Raw genomic sequence first — 24,336 nt, forward strand, 5'->3', positions numbered from 1 at the left:
TTGGTTTGGCTTATTTTATTATGGGAAAGCACTTGGAGGCAACCTACCTAAGAGCAACGGGCAACCATCCCGTTCACCGGAATTCGAATTCCGGACCGAACTACCAGCGTTTAACGAGTTTACCGTTCGGCCGCTGTGGGCAATAGAACGATGAAGGCCATATAATTTTATCGGAGTTAAGTATTCCTAACGCAGAGTTACCTGATTATGAGTCTTCTAAGCAAAGCAAGACAAATCTCTCTAGATTCTTAACCATAATAAAACACAGGAATAAGTTTTATTACGCTGAAGAGACATTTCCCCTTGAATTCTTATTATGTAAGTTTTCACCCCTGCCCCTTTCGATTTTCAAGATTTTAATTTAATTTAATTATTTTTATTTTACATATCTTCAAATTTTATTTTTAATTTTAATTTTATTTATTTACAAGCTGTTACTCGGCATGCCTTGCAATATTATTTAAAGGAAAGAAAGTATCTGTCTTTTAATTCTGTTTATTGAAGTGCTTTTGGATACAGAGTATTTTTTTATCTCCGTCTGGTCCCGGAAATTTCACTTTTCCACCCGCGCAGCACATTGCTGATGCTTCAATCTTGAATTTGAGAACTCTGCAATACATGCATACTTTATCCATCTTTCCAACGACCACACTTGAATGAACACTGTGATCGTATTAGCATCGTAATGGAATGCACACAGATTTAAATTAGTGTACAGTGTTCGTCTGGATCGAGCACTGCGTACTCGATCGTTTTCCAGTCTTGCTTCCTGTTGCTCGTCTGTTTCAGATGAAGGGGCTTGCGCAGTGCGTACTCGAACATTTCCCAGTCTAGCTTCCCGTTGCTCGGCTGTTTCATACGAACGGGTTTGAGTAGTGCGTACTCGAACGAGTTTTACTCTTGCTTTCCGTTACGTGTTTGTTTCTGAAGCCCGTGATGCCTTTTTCTTTCTTGCTTGAGGTGTACTTCGAGCAATCGATTTTCGTTTCAGGGGTATAATTCATTTCGCAGCGAAAGTAATGCTTTGTGACGAATATTACAAATTCCCTTTCAAAAAGCAAAGAAGATGCATGTGATACAATTACACGCGTGTTAATGCGTTAAATTGAAATATTTTACACTTTGCTGAACAAGAACACACTTTGAAATATTTTAATTTGGGCAGTGGCAGCACTTTACTCTTAAATAGCTGAGTTTGTTTATTAAATTCGAGACAAATTAACATAATTGCGTTTTCCTGGGTGCAATACAATTTTGTTATATCTCCGGGTTTTTTGATTAAATTTCAAACATATATATCTTACGTTTTCCAGACTGGCAACTCAAAGCTTTTGAATCGCTGAGCAAAAGTTCGTTAAATTAGCGTAAAATATATGTACATAAATAGTGCGGACACCATGGGCTGGAATGTCGGAAGAATAAAGATCGGAATTAAACTGTTGATTTGTCCAAAAGACTACCAAACAAATAAACAAACATTCATTTTTATCTAGAGAGATTTTTGTTTTTTATTTCTGTAAATTTTATTTCTTATTTATTATTATTATTTTTTTTTTTTAGGTTTTATTTATTTTACTCATGCCTACGCTTTATTTTATTTCATTCATTTTCCCCCCTTTTAAGTATATCTAAAAATTCCTTTTCATCTTTTTCCTCAAATCATTCTGGTTCGAGATTACAATGACGCTAAACATTTCTTCCTAATGGTTTCCCGCAGATTATTCTTGAATTTTAAAAAGATTAAAACCTTAAAAAATTTATAAAAGTATACGAATCACTTATTCCCTTAATAATTCAACTTCCCTAGTAATTTAAATCGCATTTATTCAGAATTTTTAATTTTATTCCATGATCTATCACATTCAGTAATTTATTTTCCTAATTCTCATCATACTCTCCAAGTCGAGAGCATTTTGAATTCAGTCTTTTAACCTGCAACCACGAATTAAAACCACGATCAAATCTTCGGATGATAAATGAGTAAACTGATAAGTATCATTTTATGGTAAAGTTCTCTCTTATTCTGAGTCGATTAAAAACCCATCAAATAGCAACTTGGCAGTTTGGTCTTTTTTTTTCCCTCCTTGAAGCTGTTAAAGTAGCGAAACCATTAAAGATACAAAATAAAAAGTAAAAGGCGAGAGATTTCCAAGACAAGGAATGCCATTGTATCACATAGTAACCATTTTTTCCTACTATACTTGCATATTCAACGAAGTTCTATAGCCTTTTACATTAAGTTTGTTACAATGTAATACACAGTTTCTTGCTAGAGTATCCTAAAGATAGCTTTTAAAAAGTCATCAATCATTCTCGTGACACCTGAATTCCCTGACTTTGAAAACAAAGAAAAGTAGACCGTAATTACTTTTTAAGCGGCACAGGGCGCGCTTACAGCGTCTAGACGAGCGGACTACACCCCCTTTACTTTACCGGATAAGAAGTATTCTTAATATTACTTCACTTTATTTTAGATGTGCGTTAGCGACGCATTTCAACGCGCGAGAATTTTTTAGCCTCTTTGTAAAATAATAACCAATCAAAAATTAAATATGAAAATCACGAGAGGTAGATATGATGATTAATTATCCTTACATTCAACAGGAATCGTTGTCTGGGTTTTCTTTGCGTCACAGCAGAATGAATTCTGGGTGCATTTATGAATATGAATGCTACTTAATTACTATTTAGAAAGTAATATGATGGAAATTACTTTAACGGTTTCATTTAAGTGTGTTTTGCATTTCATTCTTCATCTATTTTATTGATTAATAACCACACGTAAGAAATTCCTTATAAGCTTTCTAGTTTTATGTAAAGCAAAACAGGATCTATCAAAAGTTGTTCATCCGTGATTCTTTGTGATGAGATAAAATATTTTCCGAACTGTTTATTTGAATAAAAATATAATTTGCTAAAATATTTTTGTATTTTTAATATAAATTTATGGAATTAGATAGAAATGAATTAAGAAGAGCAGAGAAGTTTGAGATAGAGAAAGTTCATGATGTGTTGCCCATAGTGTAACTTTAGACCAGATATCCAGTAAACTAGCTGGATGTTCTGAACACTATGGCTTAGAAGCACATGAGAAAAATGCCAGGCAGCTTGGAAGAGAAGCCAGATATTAGTCGCTCATTCAATTCTTCAAAACACTTTGAAATAAATCGCACATAAGCCACAAAAACTAACTAAATAATGAATGAATATCCATAAGATAGCTTTCACTATACGTATACGTGCAACATACATGCAAGTGTGGTCTTAAACCTGATCACAAAGTTTAATTTCCTAAACCCAGATGACTCACCAGCCATTCTACAGTCTTCGAATGGAAAATTTTGATCGCCCCTTATATATTTATTTGGTACTTACATATTATCTCGTCGATTGGCCAAGTAGATCGACTTAGCGCCAATTATGGATGACTCACTTCCTTTAGAATTCCGCAGTAATGACTGGTGACCGTTGTCGAAATTTCCACCAATGGTCGACGGAATAATACTTAAGTACCATTTATTTAAATGCAAACTGCTGTTATTATTTTCGATTTTTTTTTTCAAGTTGAACATTATTTTAATTTGCAGCCCAACTGATTGCCAAAATCTAAAATTTTATTAGATATTGGATTAAACTTTTAATTCTAAATATATCTTAGAGATATAAATGCATACAGTGTATAAATGCATACAGTATAGAGATATAAATGCATACAGTGTGGACTGGATATTGCTTCAGGATTTAAAATTAAGAAAATTTTTCCCAAAATAAAATCAGTCAGAAATTTAAAATTAAGAAAATTTTTCCCAAAATAATGTTAGACTAAAAAATCTTATTTCTGAGATTTGAAATGAATATGACAGTCCGAATGGTAATTAGGGTTGGTAAAGGAAGAGGAGGAAGCTTTTCCTTGTTAAATGAAAAGACTGACTCTGAAAATAAATCCTATAACACATTAGAAAGTTAATTATTACATATTTAACCATTAGAGTAAGTGACTAAGGTTTAATCACTTAAGCGATTAAGGTGTGATTAAAATTTTTATCAAATTCATTATGAAATGAATCTCATAAAAACCTTAATCACATATATCATCATAATCCTTAATCATATATCACGAGGTAAAAAAAAAAAAATAAAAATAAAAAAAAATAAAAAAATAAAAAAAAAAATCTGATGAGGACACATTACTTCCTTGTACGGCCTATTAAATTATAGACATTTTTTTTTGGCACTTCATTTAAGTTTTATTCCTTCGAATTTCGTTAGAGGTATATTTTTCATTCAACCAATTCAGTTCTCACAAAAAACACAAAACGCATTTGTTAAAAACTGTAAAATACAGAAACAGTTACACAAAACAATTTTTTTCGGTGTGTAAAAAATTTTAAGTAAACTTACGTTTCCATTGTGCAAAAAGACACTTAAGGTGGTGCCCCAACTTACTAAATTGACTATGTTACTAAGAGTTTTAAAGGTAAACAAATAACTGCCACGTTAGACCCAGCGCCACTTACACATTTACATTGCTAATAATTCTGGAACCATTGCATGCAAATTAACTAACGCCGTAAAAATCTTAACCGAAACATAAGATCAACATAATTCAATCACTTTTAAAGCAAAAACTGCACAATTTACCAACATGTAAGAATAAAAAAAAAAACAGAGCTAACCGAGCTGGGTAAGAGGGGGGGGTATGTATTATATGTATATGTTTCGTGCGGCGTATAACAACAAAAAATGGCAGGTGCACAAGTATATGTTATAGAAAGTCTCATATATAAAGTTTGAACATTCTGAGACTACTGGTTTTTGAATTATGTGAGATACATACATACATACGTACGTACAGACATCACGAAAAAATCTCACTTATGAATCCATTTTAAATCCATTTTACAATTCGCTTTGGAAAAAGAAAGAGTCCTTTATTCTGTGCATACGTACATACATCACGGAAGAAAAAAATCATTCAAATGACAGAGGTCAAAATGAACTGTTTCGTTAAAATATTGTTACGAAATGTCAAGGCGGGGTGAGATGGCTTCCCTTCAAAGCAGTTTTAGGGTTGCCATATTTGGCGAGAAATCGCCCATTTGGTGACATTTGGCGACAAAATTTGGCCATTTGGTGACCATGGACGGTTTGAGAACCTTCTGGAACGAATTCTTACCGGTTTAGCCCAGTATGTTCTGGAACACAAGCCGAAAGCTATATAAATCCTGCTGGTCTCCAGTCAGTTAGTGTTTATCTCTCATCGAGTGTGTGTGCCTCGCCGAAAAGGCGAGTGAGAGTGCCTCGTAAAGTGCGAGATAGTTAGTATCGAGTTGGTGTCTCGTTTTGCGAGTCAATCCCTGAGGAGTCGATCGAGTAGACAGCCGGGCAGCGAGTGCCGAGTGGGTCGTCGAGTGCACCGAAGGAGTCTGTTAGTGTATCGCGGTTAGTGCATCGTCGAGAGAGCGTGTTGAGCTCTGGGAACGACTGAACCGAAGAGTCGGGAGCTGTGCTCGTGTGTCGTCGGATGCGTCGCGAGTTGTAACGTGGAGAGTCTCGAGAGTAAGTGGAGTTCCGAGAATGACCAAGCAGAGTTGGGAGCTGTACTCTGATGCTTTGCAGGAAGCTGTCTCCACCGCTATTGCCTGACAGTGTGAAAGCTGTGTCGCTGATCATGTCAGCGGTTTTATAAAAATTCGACGACTGTAAACGAAATTTTGGAGCTGTCCTGATTAATACCAGCCAATAAAGTGTGTTCCGATACTTCATCAAGTGTTGTCGTTATTCACTCCAAATCCACACGAACCCCGTACGAACTGGTGTCAGAAAAAGAAAAACGCAACAATATGATATCCCAAATTTTTTGCGATTACCGTACTTCTTTTATATCGTACAAGGAAGTAAAAAAAGTAAAATTCCGGCGTATGTAAAACGAAAATATATATATATATATAGCTTGCCCCTAAAATAAATTTAGAGGGATGGAAATTTTGCAGGAAAAGCGAAATGACTCATATTCATGGGAAAAACCTCGAAATTTGCCATGCAACTAATCCTTTCATCTTAATTTGAAAGTTACGTCGAATTACCTACAACATTCTGCAGGTTTCCACTCAGCTTCCAATAGCTGTACATTTTTTAAACTTATAATAATTGCAGTTGGTGTAAATCAGCTTATTGCTGCCTTTGTTTTATTGTGCTTAATCTCTGCTATGCATCCAATCCGCATTCAGCGAATTTATTATGAAGTATATTGTTTCTAATGCGCTAAAACTAGTACACTGTCAGGCATCGTTCCACTGTAAAACGATTTTCAGAACTTTTTTTTTTTTTTTTTTTTTTTTTTTTTTTTTTTTGTTGTTGTTGTTGTTCTGACCTAAATTTAAAAAAAAATAATTCTTGTCGGTTCTGTTGAGCTTTAGATTTTAAATTATAGTCTATTGATAATCAAAATATGTATCTTTCCTTTCTTAGCTCTTCATTCATAATCTTATGTTTTCGTTGTGTGAATCGATTAGCTAGCCTACTTACCGAATTTTCGAAATATAAATTTTAAAATTTGCCAAATATAATTACTTTTTACAATTTCTGAAATGCGAATTTGCACAATATTAACCGCTATTTTTTGTTATTACACATTGCCAGATAAATGGATTCGTACATTTATTTTCAGAAAAACTGAGAGTTTAAAATTGGAAAACCTTCCTTGTAAATCTCTAATTATACTATACCTAAACTGTGACTGATTATATCGGTGATTTGGATACGAATCGACTAATATTCGAAGACAAATGTAATTTTTTAAATGTGAATTTCTAACTCTTAAAAAATAGTCTCCATAAAGTTGTGGGGGCACTTTTATGCCTGGGCACAACTATGCAATTAAATTTTAATCTGCTATTCTGGTTCACAAAGCAAACAAAATTACATTTACCTAGTGATGTTCCGGCATAAAACTGTTAGCATTTATAGTATGAAAGTTTTTTGGTACTTACGTATCACCCTGCCGACAGTGAAATAGTCGCCAAACAGTGCGATTTAGTGCCAGTTATGGGTAAGCTTGATGCAACAACACACTCTTAATAACTGCGCTTTCGCTTGATGTAACCTCGACTAATTCTCAATAAACCACTTTTTGTCTTTATGAACAAAGATATAAATTAATTGTTATTATTGTATTGTTCTTGCATTTTGAAAGAAAAATGATTTAATTTTACGAATTGACTTCTACTATGATTGACAGGCAATGCATTATTTCCAAAGTAATGGGATCCTACCTATAGTGTGTATTAATGGTTAACTGAACATAGCCAGCAAAACAGTAATAATTTGAAATAATTTCTAATACTTACGTATTATCTAGTCGACTGTGAAAATTGGCTACCATTGAGCCCTGGCGAAGATGCCGCGAAAAGCTGTGCCAGTTGTTCCTGTAGCATTCTGAAGGAAATGACACCTCTTAATAAACAATCAGTATTCGACCCGCTTCGTCGATTTCTACTATTTTGTTAGGCTCTCCGTTTTTTTATCTGAAGCTCAGTTTAGAAAGCTTCTCAGGGCTTAATTTCTAAAATTGAGAAGTGCAGGAGCCGTACGGAAGACTGAGGAACGAAAAGGAAAATAAATAAATAAAATAACAAAAAATTAAGATAAATAAATAATTAAATTTTAAATGAGACAAAGAGAAATATCATAAATTATAAAATTGATTTTAAACAGCTAAATAAATAATAAAAAAAAATATCGGACCTTGTTTCATTTGGAGCTCCAGCTGGAATTAAAATTCCAAAGCTAAGAAACAGCTGATTATATGATTAATGTACTATTTCAAGGGATGACAGATACAAAACCATTCTCTTTTTGCAGCCCGCCAATGAAAAAAGATAAAACGTTTGAAGATTCACTAAAAATAGTGAGAATTTAGAAACGGTATGAAGATATGGAAGGAAATTTTAACAGGAAAGTGTAGCTTTGAAAATAAAGAGGGAAGCGTCCAAGACTTTTCTTATCGCGATGCCCTATCGATATAATTTTAGCTGTCAAGCAGAAATTTTCCCTGAATACAATTTGATAACAACGTGGGAATAAACGTAAGACTCCTCTGTTCCGCTGTCATAAATTCATTGCACATCCTGGAGAAAAACCTTTGAAGTGTGGGAGGAGACTTTTCTTTCCTTAAAAGTCTCAACTTCTGTCCAAGGCTTGAGTCCGAGGAAAAGACAGGCTAGCATTGAGAAGTTAGAATCGATTTTTAAGGCATATAAATAATGTTACGTTTTTCTCTTCCTGACACCAGTTGTTACATTATTTTCTTCCTTCACGTTCGTACGGGGTTTGTAGATTTGAAGTGAATAACGACGACACTTGATGAAGTATCGAAACACACTTTATTTAGCCAATATTAATCGGGACAGCTCCAATAACACTTTTTACAGTCGTCGAAAATCTACTGTAAACACACTGGAGCAATCAGCGACACAGCCTTCACACTGTCAGGCAATAACGGTGGAGATAGCTTCACTGCAAAGCACCAGAGTACAGCTTCCGACTTTGTTTGGTCGTTCTCGGAACTCTACGTACTCTCGAGACTCTTCACGCGATGCACTCGACGATACACAAGAGTATAGCTCTCGACTCAGCACAGCCTAAGACAAAACTCGACGATGCACTAAAAGACTCTTTCGATGCACTCGACGACCAACTCGGCGCTAGACTTCGAGACCCTCGCTCAATGACTGACTATCAGCTCGCTAGGCGAGGCACATACACACTGACTGACTGCGGACCAGCAGGGTTTATATAGCTTTCGGCTTGTGTTCGGGAACATTCTGGGCTAAACCGGTAAGAATTCGTTCCAGAAGGCTCTCCAACCCTCCATGGTACATCGCCAATTTTGTTGCCAAATGGGAGATTTTTCGTCAAATGTGGCAACCCTGCCTTCCCTTGCCATTTTATGGCAACCCTGAAACTGCTTTGCGGGGAAGCCATCTTACCGCGCCTGCACATTTCGTAGCAATATTTATTATTAAAATAAAATTTGACTGCTGAAAGTTCACGCACATTAGGATTAGGATTAGGAACGGGGAAGACGGACACCACACCTTTACCATTTGGTTAATTGGTTTAGCGCCGTCTCCCCACTACGTGATACCAGCCATTTATTGATTGAATACATAAATTACATAATACATAATAATAATCATAATACATAATTCGTAAATACATAATTTGGAATGATTACATGAAAATATTATGTTTGACAGAGGTTAAGTTTTCGATGGAGGGATCAACATTTAACTTGTTGGATACATAAATCTTTGTTCCACCAGTTAATGGCTTGTAACTTTTTGGTATGACGTTGTGGAAGATATGCTTTGCAAGTATCTTCATAAGTTTGTAAGAGGCTATTTGTAAAGTTATTAAGGTCCTCTGTTGTTTCACATGATTGAAGTGTGGTACCATACTGGAGAGGTTTCCACGTATACTCTCTGTAAATATTTGAATTTTCTTGCCAGGAGACTTATATCTTTTGATAACTTGTAGATGAAACTTGTGCGATTTGGAAGGTTATATATTTATGATCTGAAAGACTATGTTCATCAGAGACTGCCCATTCTTGAATATACGGTGTTAAGGATTGATTCGACATTGTTAAGTCAGGCCATCCTATTGGAAAAAATATACGTACTTTAATGAACTCACGTACATTAAAGGAATGCCGAAGCCCTTTTCCGCTCCAACTAAAATTATGATTTATGTCAAAAACTGAGAAGTATGTACCAGAGCCAGGCTCCGGCGCAGTTTAAGTTCTGATGCTGTAAGTGCTAACTTCCCGCAAATTATTGCTCTAGTCTGTTACTATTTTGTCGGCTATATTTAGCTGACCACATCGTGTCCATTAATGCACCCTATTTTTAGGGTAGGATTCCATAACTTTGAAAATCTTAATTTACTGCATGTTGTTCTGTCGAAGATCGGTTATATTCAGCTGGCACCGTGTCCATTAATGTACCCTTTTTTTGACGGTAAGAGTCTATAATTTTGAAAATCTTAATCTACTGCTTGTTATTCTGTCGAAGATTGGCCATATTCAGCTGATATCGTGTCCATTAATGAATCCTTTTTCTGAGGGTAGGTTTCCATAACTTGTTACATACTGCTTGTTGTTCTTTGAAAAGAAATCCCACATTAATTTTTTTTTCTCTCAAAATGGAAGGAAAACATACAAGAGAAATTACATCATTGTTTGTAAAACAAAATGTGGCTTATCCAGAATCAATAAACTAAAGCGCAGATGTTATGAGCGTATTGTTAGGTCAAGCTTATCCATAACTGGTGATGAATCGTGCTGTTTGGCAACAGTTTCGCAGTCGACGGGATAATGCGTAAGTACCGAAATTATCTTCGTAAAAGGTCTGTATAAAATTTAAAACTTCACATATTTTTACTAAAGATGTCACGAGATCAAAATTATTGTATTCTGCAAACCTAACTTACTTCATTTACTTTTTATAGTAAAACCGTGAATCTACCATCAGTTGCTTAAAAACATTACGTACTCGAAGCATTCAGTTGAGTTAAACTAATGATAAACAAATTAAAATGATTTAACTGCGTCTAATGTTATTTTCATAATAATTCTATTAAAGAACGCAACATTTGTGTAATTTGGCTTCAGTTTAATTATAGCAGGCAAATCAAACAAATCAAAACACGTGATATACTCGTACATACCTGATTTATTATGTAACCATGTTTCCCGATTTATGCTCGTGGAAGATATCTTACCATGCCATTTATGTACATTTCATAAATAACTTTAATGTTTAATCAGTTATCTTGTGCAATCATGTTCCAGAAATGGTAATTTTCTGAAATACAAAGAGGAGTAAGAATGACTATCTTTATTTTTTATTACCTCCGAAACTGAACGTGGAATGTCAGATTTCACGAAAGTGATTCTTATATGGTTGGTGATTACAGGTGAGCAAATTTATACTCGAAATAAACAAGCAATTTAAAAAATATCCCTTGTAAAAAGCAGATATCAAATATCCTGTAATCTGAGAAAAAGGCTACACAGCTGCATAGTTGTCCTAAAGCACATTCTTCTTCCAGAGCAGGAAGATTGCATAACATTTCGAAGACACTTAAAAGTTGTGAAACGGTTCTTGAGATTACAATTTGCGTAGAAGAAATTTGTGCTTCTAAATTTTTCTTGTGGATGATAATAACTGACTGCTGAATCACTGCAAAGGTTTTTCTGGCCTACCTGTTGAATAAAATATGCCTTCTTCCTAGAAGATGCTTAAATGGAAACCATTGATATTTGCAGCAGATTCCACTATAGTCTTTTCCTTTAAAATATACTTCAAGGTCATATCTCTTATTTATGATCGTAAAGTGTTTCAATTCCGCACAGAGGAAATTAGACGGTTTTAGCAAATTAAAGGATTCGACTATTTTTCCTCAGTAGCCATCTCAATGGTTAATCAAAGTAATTATGGGGAAGAAATGGCTTTGAAATTATAAGAATTATGTTAACTTTATTAACAGTTAAATTTTGAGTTAAATTTCCTTTCCTATCAATTCTGAACTTCAACTTACCACTTCCGGCCAGAACGTAGTTTTAGAATCACGTCTGAATACATAATGAGGAAGAGCGGTATTTAACCTCAAAGTTCTTCAATCTTAGTGAGAGAGATAACAGGTATTCTGGCTGCACGGGTTCGCCCCTTTTTAGGCTACTCTCTCGTAAGCTATTATCACACTCGGCCGTACTTTAGGCCCTTGATAGCTTCGCAGTCTATTAACGTTAAGGGGCCAACTCTGTTAGAATTTTGATAGCTTCGGCTATACCTCTTTAGTTTAGATTAGTTTAGTTTAATTCTTAGTCTCTTAAGTTCGAGCCCAAGTGTCGGCTTTATTGTACAACTCCAAGACGGAGTTCTGTCAAATCTTATTTTGAATAATAAAGGGTTATTTTACCCTTCCATCTTATTGTTTCCTGTCACACGAACTCAAGCGATTATTCGCTTACTAGTTCTTAAAATTCTTCACTTTCAACAGTAACTTAGAATTACCCAGTGAGGAACTTTACTGTGGCGCCCGAAATAAAAGGGTGTTGGATGATGATTCTCCTCACCCAGGATTTGGCGATTGGGTCCCTTAAAAACCCGTCGCCCTTTAAAAGGGGGAGTATATAAGGTATTTCTCCCTCCTTCCTAGCGTGCCTTCGTGGTGTAGTTCTCAGCACACTGAGCCGGCATTCAGAGGTCCGTGGTTCGATTTTCGGCGAAGGCGTTTACTCATTTTTCATCTCTCCTGTTTCCAAAATAATTCCAATGTCTCTACAAAGTGACTATTCTAAAGGCAACAGATTATAACAGTAACTACGCTAGTGCTTTAGTTACTAAAAGATAGACTTAACCCCCCCCCTCCAGCCGCGAGGCACGGAGGTAGGAAATAAGACCTTTCTTACCTCCATGCTGCGAGCGGTAAAGTCCCTTTCTCCATGTGTAACTACGTGGGTACGAGCCAGATTCTTTAAAAGTCCTCCACGGGGCAAATACCCTTTGGCAAATACCGTTCTGTGAAACGCCGCATTGCGACTTACAGAATATTTGTGGCATGTGACATAAAATTATAGCTAATAGGTAATTTTATATAATTTATTTTTCAAGAAATAAATTTTCAAGAAAATGTTGACATTATATTAAAACAACCAGATTTTTTTCTTTTCTCTAAATCTCTCGGGGCAGGACACGACAAGTTTGGCGACCGGTACAGAGGACAAAATACTGCATTTGAAGCATTATATTATCTGAAACAGTTAGCATGTTTAGTTCTTCTCACCCCCTCGCAGTTACTCATTCGTTACATAGATTTAAAATAATTCATTCACTCAAACCCTATAATTCTAAAAGGTGTTATTTTCTGTATTAGTAGTATGACTATCGATAATGCTGAATTCTAGTTTCAGAAATGATGATCATTTTTAGAGATTATCAGATATGCGTTATTTTAAAAATCTGATGTGTACACCACATGACTTTTTGTACGGCCTATTAAGTTAATTATACACATTGTTTACTGCATTTCATTTAAACTTATTTACTCGAATTCCATTAGAGATACATTTCTCATTAAACTAATTAATTTCTCACTTTGTGAAAAGGCAATAATACATAAAAACTGAAAATATCTTCATTAAAAATTGTGAAATGCAGGAAATCATAAAACACCAAACACAGTTAAAAACACAATTTCTAGAATTAAAATTAGAGCACGCTAAAACAAGCAGGAAAACGGGTGAGAAGACAGATTTTTTTTTTTTTTTTTTTTTCGGTGCACAAGATTGAAAGATTACTTTTGGTTCCACTCGGCAAAAAGACATTGAAGTTGCTGCACAAACTGACTTAATTTACTGTTCTACTAAAAGTTTCAAATGTAAATAAATGGCGGCTTCGTTAGGCTTTATACCATTTAAACAACTTTTAAACTGTTAATAATTCTACAACAATTGCATGCAGATTAATTAGAGACATAAAATCTTTAATCAGAATATAAGAACAACATAATTCAATCACTTTTAAAGCAAAAACTGCACAATTTCCGAACATATAAGAATAAAAAAAACTGAGCTCACCGAGCCGAGAAACAGAATGGCAATGTATGTAATATATGTAAGATAAAAAAATATGTGAATCAAAATTATAATTTAAACTAACGGTAAAACTTTAAATCTCCCTCTCTGTTCTAAAAATCGTAATAACGTCTCTGGATTGCGTCATTTCTAGATCATTCCATTTTGCATGACCAGATGATGTAATAATTGGGAACTGAAACTTTTAACTCCAACCAAAACCTTTCTCTTCGTGTGTTTCCATATTACATAACTACGCACTTCAGCGTCGCTCTCTACCCTGCTAGGATGTAATTTCACTGTCTTGCTTGTTATCGCAATAATATCAAAAATGTAAATGCTCTGTGAATAGGCACGAATAGAGAGCCAAGTGATTGTGACCACAAATGTTAATTGCAAATAAAAATGAAATTAAAACTGCCTCGACTGCCAAGGTTTTTAGATGTTACGAAGTCAACGTGTTAGCATACTACGCAATCAGAATTCTTTCTCTTCAATATGGATCTACGATCTATCCTGTAGCTATTACGCATCTTTTTCTTGCTATTTTTTCATATATATATATATTTATATAAGTTTGTTGGGGCCGATTGCAACTAAAAAAGGAGGTGCATAACTACATATTACAGCATTCCCATGTTCAAAATTTGAACGTACCACAGCTACTCGTTTTTGAGTTATGCAAGATACATACGTACAAAACAATACATACATCACGAGAAATTTTCTTCTGAATACATTTTATATCCATTTTGCAGTTCGTTTTGGGAAAAAGAGCCCTTTATAATTCTATCCCCATGTACAGATGCCACGCAAAAAAAAAAAAAAAAAAAAAAAAAAAAATTGTTCAAATGGGTTCGAGATGGGTGCAGATTTTTCGCAATAACAATACTTCCTTCGCTGCGTTATCAAGAAGTAAAAGTTCATGTCAAGTACATTTACAAAAAGCTTGAAAATTTATAAAATGCAGAGACATACATCAAAATACGGAATCATGCAGCGCAATCCTTTTCGTATATGCATGTTTATGTTATATGTAATCACTTTATGTTTTATGTAAAATGACATCATTTGTTAGTGCGGATTTACGAAGATAATTTTCATTGGCTTCGTTGCATTTAAAATGACCGCAAAAGTGCACAGACATACTTGTGAATTTTAAAATACAAAACTATCATGGGATTCATGGGATACAAACCTCATACCCGTTCCCAACAAACCCCTTCGTTCCATATATAACTTCACTTGTTTATGCAGGTGGACAGAAGCGCGTTAATGAAGGGCAATACCAAAATCTCACTCTCATCCCATGAAGAATTAGCTGAGGCAGCAGCAATTGCGTCGTTCACCGGGAATCAATATTTATGTCATTACATAACGCGTTACAAACCCTTGTATCGATTCTAGCTATGTTTAGCTTCTGTCAATAAAAGAAATATGTCTGGTCGAATGAGAGAAAGGCAACTTAGTGGGAGGACCGTGCTGACCTTGGAAGGAAGACACACGTGTGCAATGAGAATTCATCCTCGCCGCACGTGTGATTTGAAGAGCACGTGGGGAAACCGAATGCAGTAGGTTCTCACATCTGGCATCTTTCAGTCGCTGCGCGCAACAAATTTTGTTTCGAAAAAATCGAAGTTAATTCATTGTTCATACGAAAGCCTTCAACTTTTATTTTAAATATTAACAATGAAAGAGGTTTGGCATTTCCATTTAAATGAATGTAAACTAGTGGCTTTTTTGTTCAGTGTTGCTAAGTCCATACTTGAATGTGCTGAAAAAGTAATTGTACGCGGTAAATGTGGCATGAATGAAAATTGAATTTATTTAATTCTGAAAAGAAAATGATTTCTTTTAATTATTATTTTGAAAAGAAAATTGGGTTGATGTATTTCATTTTTGAAAATGAAATGTCATTTCTCTGATATTTTTCCATCTGTATACAACTCAAAAATTATTTATTTATTCTGCAAAGCACTCGAGGGTTGTTTGCCGTAATGAAGGTTTCTCTTGCTGAGAACTACCTACCTGATTTAAATTTATGACAAAGCAGATGAGGTTATGCTTTCGTGGAGGACTTTAAAAGAGAAATTGGTTCGTATTCGAGTTACACAGAAGTGCCAGGAAAACATCCATTCAACCAGCGCATTAGCCATTAACGCGGGTTGAACTACAAGTTTTCAGCAGTTTTACTCATTTGGCCACTGTTGGGCCTCTTTTGTTGAGAAATTTCGTGTTAATTGACTAGTATTCACATTACACGTGGAAAATATCTAGGTAGATAACTCTCTCAGTCACCACAAATGCATCCGGGATGAACTGCCAGGGGTTTATACACCTTAAACTGAGCTTATATACACGAACTGTGGTTATACACACTACACTCATAGCAGTCTCGTGACTAGTCATTTGACTGGCACACAGATTTTAGAAAAACCTGAAAAAGGTTACTAAATTGATTACCTGAAATTTTATACTATTTTTTCAAAGGTTGAAAAATAAGATAAGGCGTCTTTCTTCCAGGCAATAACTACTATTCTTAGATATTAGAGTGCATCTATCTTCCAGGCTGACAACATACCTTTTATTTTGTCTTTACATCTATCTTATCTTTACGTCTCCTTAAATGCTTCTTGTAGCACAATATCCACAAATTAAACATCTTCGTGCGTTGCATCTTTAAAAGCAAAGTACGAGGTTGGTTCGTTTGGGTACTAAACAAAGCACACTAAGGCTATTTGCCTAAATGAAGGGCTTTCTAAGAGAAACTGTTTCGTATACACGTTACACATAGGGAAAACACGAAAATGACGATGCAGCCAGCCCGTTCACTTTGATTCGAACCCAGATCGGAACTACCAGTGTTTAGCGATTTTACCGTTCGGCCCCTGCTCGGTGTGCGAGGATGGAAATACTATTTTAAGACCTGATTTAATCAACATATAGGAATGTACACCTGAAATATATCTGGTATCTAGTATTTACTTTAAGGCGAGGAATATTTTGTCGGAAGGGATTGTATCAGATTACATAACATACCCTATAGTGCTGAACACACGAGGCATGCTATCTGTATATATGTAATATTTACTAAAATGAACTAAAAAATTAGAATGATGTGTATCAAGCCATGTCGGCTATTTTTTCGTAATTACATAAGTTTACACATCTTAAAAGACCAAAAAAGTGAAATGAAAGAATTCATGATTTGGTTTGGTTTATATGGTTATGGCAAAGCACGCAAGAGCTATCTGCTTAAGAGAAAGGATACTTTCATGGACAACTTTCTAAGGAAAATTGGGTCGCAGTCACGTTACGCACGGGGGAATCTACAAAAACTCCTCTGCAGGGAGACCGTACTCCGAGATTCGAACTTGCGTCGAATTACCAGTGTACAGTGACTTTATCGCTCAACCACTGGTAAGCCGAAGGAGTTTATGAACATGTTTGTTTATTAGTACACTTTATTTATGAACTTATTTATCATCCGCTATTTAACACTAATCTGTTAAGTAATGGTATGTGATACGACAATTATCATATGGTAAAGCCTGTACAGAAATCTTCCCAGTTAATACTAGATCTATATACGCATTGTCGACAGTTGTAGATGAGGAACTCTTCGACCCAAAATGAGTATGTGCATCATAAAATTTAGAAATGAAGAGTTTCGCACGGTGTCGATATCAAAGTCCACCGAGTGAAATAAGATATGTTACCGAATCAACGTAACATACTGATCCATGAATAAAATGAGATTTTTGCTCTGTTAACGATGGCAAAAGACAGCAGCTACCTTCCAACTATACAAAGCCAAAATCCTTCGGCAGTTATTAGAGGAGAAATGAAGCAATTCACTGGATGAGTTTAATTCTTTCTTTTCCAATAGCTGAACTTACCCAACTACGCCGTAACATTTTTTGGAATTTGGCATAGTTACTGGAGTGGTCTGATCCACAGAAATGAGCTAGATCTGGGATTGGCAAACGGCGAAAACTCTGCGAAAAAATTTCGACTATATGCGTACGGGCGAGATGTCTTTTTGTTTAACGTAGTGTAGCCAGTCGCGAGTGGACGAGGAGGAGTAGGCACACGTGATTAGAGCGAGCCAGTCACGGCTTGTCTGTCAGTTTAAAGTGGTCAGTGCCTAGCGTGCTGAAAATTCTCACGCGAGCGAGGTGGGTACCTACTTGGAGTATTATAAGCTACTTGTATCTTTCAACCAGTTGCAGATCTCATAGTCAATTTTGGTATTAATTTAATAAATTATTATATCTTTGCGTTGCTGCCTTTATTGTTATAAAACGAAACATTTTATCAAATGCCACCTGTTTGACATGGCTATAAAGGAGAGGAAAAGAAAAACGGAAGACGAAAACAGTAAATTTAAAAGTTGAAGGGTGCGATTCGTTCGCGTTTATACAAAACTCAAATGGTCTTCCGACATGTCTTATTTATCAAAAACAAATTGGCACTTAATAAGAAATCATATTTGGACAAACACTTGCAACTAAACACCCGTCATTTAGCAGTACTTAGTCTCCGACGATGCGAGGAGGAATGCAGTTGAGGAACTTCAGAAAAGCCAAAAAAAACTAACAGCCGCCTTTAAGTATTGAATGTCTTATTGGATTGTTGTCAATCTTCCAACAATGTTAATATTTCACACTTTATAGAGGTGTAAATTTGAATGCCTTGATGCTGTTGTGGTAAGATTGAAGAAAAATAAATGTCATCTTAATTCACAGCAAAAGTGGTCTGCTTTGAAAAATCTGGAAAAGGAAGACACGATAATTTTCAACACCTGGAATAGAATTTCTAAATCATATTGATCAGTTGAAAAAAGGATCATTTGTTGTTATTTCACTCTTTGGCTCTATATATTCATGCGAACAATCTTTGGCAAGCATGAACTTTATGTCAAAAGTAAATTGAGAAATAGTCTTATTGATGAGAAACCTGAAATCCTGTTTGAAATTAAGAACTTCATATAAACCTGATACAAACTTCCCAAGGAAACGCAAGGTCATTGTTCCCATTAAATATGTGTTTTGTCATATTTTTTATTTTTATGTAAAAAGCGTTTGTTGTCAATAAATAAGATTATTATTACTAAGATAGTAGCTAGTTTAAACGGATCCTTAAAAAAACATGGCTCTTGAAAAGAAATTTTAATTATTGTAGACGTGATCTTTGCCTCTTTTGACTAATGAGTTTGCCGGAAGCAGACCTAGAAGAAATGAACCTTTTAGTCAAGAGACTGAAAGCAGGCAAATCATGGGAATATTCGGTATCACCTCGGTGAATACCGAAAGACATTAATTTACAAAAGCAATAGGATTTTCTTCTAATTCAGTGAGCTACGGCATGTGTTGCAAGTACTAAACTTACATTAATGGACAAATTCGAACGAAAAACGAGCCAAATGAATTACTGCGAAAAACGAGCCAAATGAATTACTGCGAAAAACGAGCCAAATGAATTACTGCGAAAAACGAGCCAAATGAATTATGGTTGAAAGTTTTAAAACTTTTTTTTTAACCCAAACTCGAATTGATATTTCAGAATTTTATTTTATCCAGTTAGCTTTCATTACATTCATACGGAATAACAATGAAAAAGACCCATAAAAGACAAATATGACAGATTGAGTATTTTATTCCACTAAATGTATTATTTGAGAGAATTTGCATCGATTGGCATCAGACGCTTGATCAAAGGTGCAGGAGAAAGAAATTGTTGCAACTGTGGGCAAAAAAAAAAGGTTTTGCTTGCTCTGTACATTAATCTCAAACAGGATCTCATTGAACGAAATATTTTCGAAACAAACTGAAACTGGCTACGTATTGCTCGAATCCTTGAATCTGCGGGTATGCAGTACCCGTTTTAAAAACGTATTTATGTCCAAAAAATAATTTTGCTTTTCCATATACTGTCCGCTACGGACAGTGATTCCGAAACACTAGACTCCATGTTAGACAAAGCTTGACGTATCTGTTGCTTCCTTTTGTCAGAATATCCAGCTGCTCTAGTTGTCGGTTTAGATTCTTGCAAGAAATATTCGGTTTCTTAATGCAATCTAAAGCTAGCTTATTCGAGTAGTGTATGATTAGGAGTTATTAATATTACACACACTATTGACTCTCTTATTTCTTTACTGCATGTTGTTGTTTTTGAAACTTATCTCACTTGTCTGAAACTAACATCAGAACAAGCCCACTGAATCCATCGTGGCATGGAGAGCAAGTTTGCGCCTGTCGTTGGCAAGAGCCTTCCCTTGAGCACCATACAGGTGACAATATAACATCGCTCAATTCCGTCCCCAATTTTTACGGAGAGCATCGCGGGGAGACTTACCCTACCTCAGTCTCTCGAGAGGACTTTCAATTCGACATGTATTTAGAGTGCATGCCGCAAAGACACTATACATTTACAAACACCCATTTCTTCTTTGGAATTCGAAACCTGGGCCCTTTGGTACAGCAGTAGACTCACCTAATTACTATATCATCTGAGCGTCTCTTTATGGCATATTTAGCTGCACTTAACAGATCCTAATCGCCAGCTTCAAATGTTTCACGTCAATAGCATGTATTCTGTCATATGGTACTTATAAGTAATTTTCCCCAAATACAGGGTGTTTCATAGATCATGGGACAAACTTGCAGGAGTGGTGGAACGTAGTAAAACATGCATTTTTTTTATAGGAATGTAGGGTCTAAAGTGACGGGTTAAGGCAGGAACGCAAAAAAACGACACGAGAGAAAAATGTGTTTATATACAAAATCAACCCAAAATACTTCTTTGTAGTAATACAGTATTCACAATAAATGTTCAAAATTGCAACCACCAGCAGTAATACATGCTTGGTAACGTCGCAGAAGGGACTGATGAACATTTTGAAAAACGACAGGCATTTCGCGCACGCTTGCAGCCGCAATAGATAGTCGTGCAACGAGTGAGTCAACGGGAGTCTCGTAAATGATGCTCTTCAGATGGCCCCATAAAAAAATCCAAACTGGATAAATTTGGCGAATGGGGTGGCCATCGAACAGGTCCCGCACGGCCAATCTATCGGCCCAGAAATGTTCCATCCAAGTAATTGCGGACCCGCACGTGGTTATGGGCTGGTGCATTATGATGCTGGAACCACATGCGATCACGAACGACAGCCGGAACATCCTGCAGCAATTCCGGTAGCACCTCTTGTAGAAAAATATAACATAAGCCATTTGTACGTGCAGGTAAGAGGTATGAGCCTATGACGTAGTCGTTAACAATACCCGTCCACACATTCACGGAGAAGCGGGTTTGGTGCATGTGGACGTGTGCCGTGTGGATTATGAGTTGCCCACACGTGCATGTTGTGGCTATTGAAGATGCCGTCCTGTGAGAAAGTTGCCGCGTCCGTGAATAGCACATCCGATGGGAAATCCACCTGCGTCGCACACTGCTGCAAGAACCAATGACAAAAATGAACTCGAAGAGGGTAATCTGTGTCTTGCAAGGCTTGGACTGTGTGCAAATGGTATGGATGCAAACCAATTTTCATGCAATACTCTCCAAAGGGGGGAATGACTGAGCAGCAGACGACGTGCAACAGCTTTTGTACTTGTCTGAGGTGATTCATGCACAATGTTCAAAATGGATTCTTTAATGCGAGGTTGTCGTGCACTTCTTCCAATGGCTTCAAATGGCCAGTTTTCACACACAGACCGATACAACCTCTCGAACACTATGTGCTTCGGCATACGCCTGTTCGGAAACCGTTCCTGGTACAACCGTAGCGCTGCTCTGCCGTTCCCATTAGCAGTAGCGTACATGAGATGCATGTCAGCTTTTTCCCTGTGCGTAAACTCACCCATCACGCTCGACATCAGAATTGCGAATGATGCTCTGATGCATCGAATCATGGTTTATCCGGCTCACTACCGCTGCATTGCAGCCAGTCACAGCTGCAGTTTCTATTACTGTTCCCTTTTTCGAACATTTATTGTGAATAATGTATTGCTGCAAAGAAGCACTTTGAGTTGATTTGTTGATTTTGTACATAAACACATTTTCCTCTCGTGTGGGTTTTTTTTTTTTTTTTTTTTTTTTTTTTTTTTGCGTTACTGCCTTAACCCGTCACTTTAGACCCTACATTCCTATATAAAAAATTCATGTTTTAGTACTCTCCACCACCTTTCCCAGTTTGTCCCATGTTCTATGAAACATCCTGTACATTCTTCACTTGCACACTTTTCAGATAGCAATGCAGAATATTTCTTCGAAGATTATTATTGCGTCATGCTAGGAATAAACATAATAACATAAAGGAATTCTATTGCCGTAATAAAGAATTTAGATTTACAAAGATTTGATGAACTTTGTAAATGGCAATAGAGCAGTATTGGGAATTTTGCTTTGATGTTTTTAACTGTATTTCTGTTTTTGGCTTAATCTTTTGAGTACACTTTGGTTGCCTGGTTTGGGTGGGTAACCAAGAGGCCGATTATTATCAGCCAGGAAGATTGCAGCACATTCGTATATTACATTACATAACTTTATTGCTAAATGTGCAACTTTCATAAGTGCCTCTGCCACATAGTATCTGTTATAATCCCCAATGCGTATATTTTAGTATCATTTTACCATCTTTAAAAAGATCCTGTCTCTTGCTACAGCACTAATTTTTACTATACGTCTGTTTCCTGTATTCCATGGTCAAATGGCCAGCATTATAATTTTCAGGAAATTTCTGTTAAATTTGTTAAATTATTAAAACTTAGACAGCGAGCCTTAATACATACTGACTTGGCAAGCTCAGCATTGTGCTCACATCACGAGATCTGAAACAGAAAGTACAGAAAAGAGCTTATTAGGATAATATTAAGTATGGGGACTGTTTCTTCGTAAAAATTTTTGCAATGAATTATTTTTTATTTGTAACTCCGAAGTTAAACAGAATTCAGGATCCATCAGAAGGCTCTTTTATATGGTTCGATTACAAGGGAAGATACAGGGTCCATCAGAAATCCTTTAACAGATGATATCTGAGTATTGATTTCGAAGATAGATTTTATTGACATTATGTAGTATGGTGTTTGCTCAATATATGTCGGTTTTCTCGTGTAGTATGTGACGTATGACTGACAAGTACTGACAAGTACTAACGTATTAACACATTTACTTTTGCGCAGATTTGTCAATTTTAAGAACGAAAATGAACAATTACTTTTATATATTTAACAATTACTTTTATATATTTAAAAAAAATTAAAAACAATTACTTTTATATATTTAAAAAGATAATCAGTGAGCCAAGTTATAAACGTTTCTTTGTTTTTGTTGTGATGGAAATTCTTAGCGATTGCTTTGAGAAAGAATTCGAAGCATTGTTGTTTCTTTAGCGATTTAGCGGCAAAAAAATGCATTCCTGCCTTCCTTCGATTATAGGAAAATCCTACAAGAACAAATTTTATATCGAGTGTAAGACAATATATATATATATATATATATATATATATATATATATGTATATTTGTATACAAAAGCCACTGGAACTTGGAATACAGCAAAAAGAATGTATACGAAAATGACAAAATAAATATTTGACATGAGCATGGTTGTTTGAATTATTGTTATGCGCGTGGTTTCCAGAATTTGATGTATTCTGAAGCTTTGGCGCTTTCTACTAAGGTGATTGCCATAATACGTATGACGACTGAATAATTGCAATAACACGTAAATATCGTATGCCGATATAATTTATATGACTATTAAGTAATTGCGATAATACGTAAGCACCGTGTGACAGTATAATGATATGTAATTGACTGCGATAATACGTAAGTACCATATGACGATAGTGAATTAAAATGGCCTTAGAAGACTTCGAAGGAAGACAGGACTTCGAAGGACACAGGAGATCATTTAGGCTGGGATGTCCTCCGTCATTGCTGAAACACATTAACCAGTCTTCGCAGGCACACTGACTAAAGTTGTTCAAGCAACCGCTGGCCATTGTGCTATGATATGGTCACCAATGGCGACTACTCTGACACTTTGAGCACTCCAAGTAACTGCACAGGTACAAGTGAAGGAACATCGTATTACATTTAACCAATGATTATATTAAGTTGTGATAAACTAAATGCAATAATATATAATAGTAACACTCAGTAAAGAATTTTCGTATGCGTGTAAAAACAGTAAAAAATATCCCTGTACGTAGAAGTGTGTATAAATGTTTCTGGTGGAACTTGTATTCCTACGAATATAAATGGGTAATAAGTTAATATTGCCAAACGTATGCATATATTTTAGTAGCCATTTTTCCTGTGACTTTGTGCAAATGTACATCCCCCCTTTGAATCTTCTTTACGTGCTTTTTAAGTGAAGAATGCGTATGTGTATTTAGAATACGGCAAAGCACACTAAGGCTATCTGCTTAAGGGGAGGAATGCCTTCATGGAGGACTTTCTAAGGGAAACTGGCTGGTATACACGTTACACATGGGGAAAACCACGAAAACGCCCATGCAGCCAGCCCGTTCGCAGGATTCGAACCTCGGACCGAACTACCGGTGTTCAACGATTTTACCGCTCGGCCGCTGGTGGGCTTTTAAGTGAAGGAATAAATAGTACTAATCTTTCTAAAGTTGTGAAATAATTTTTTCATGAGCATACCTTCGATTATTATATTCCTTTTGT

At 35.9% G+C, this 24,336-nt stretch overlaps 1 long non-coding RNA gene across 2 annotated transcripts in view; it reads right to left on the reverse strand.

Annotated features, from left to right (window-relative positions):
* Nucleotides 1-24,336, reverse strand: part of LOC118198856 (uncharacterized) — a 468,506-nt gene that overhangs the window by 68,172 nt on the left and 375,998 nt on the right. For both annotated transcript variants that reach the window (XR_015042504.1, XR_015042503.1), the window contains exon 5: nucleotides 7,350-7,598. This is a non-coding gene — a long non-coding RNA (uncharacterized LOC118198856). The remainder of the gene's footprint in view (nucleotides 1-7,349; nucleotides 7,599-24,336) is intronic.

This window comes from Stegodyphus dumicola, chromosome 8 (genome assembly GCF_044657685.1).
Source record: "Stegodyphus dumicola isolate Sdum_Otavi_A_Nest chromosome 8, ASM4465768v1".
Lineage (NCBI taxonomy): Eukaryota > Metazoa > Arthropoda > Arachnida > Araneae > Eresidae > Stegodyphus > Stegodyphus dumicola.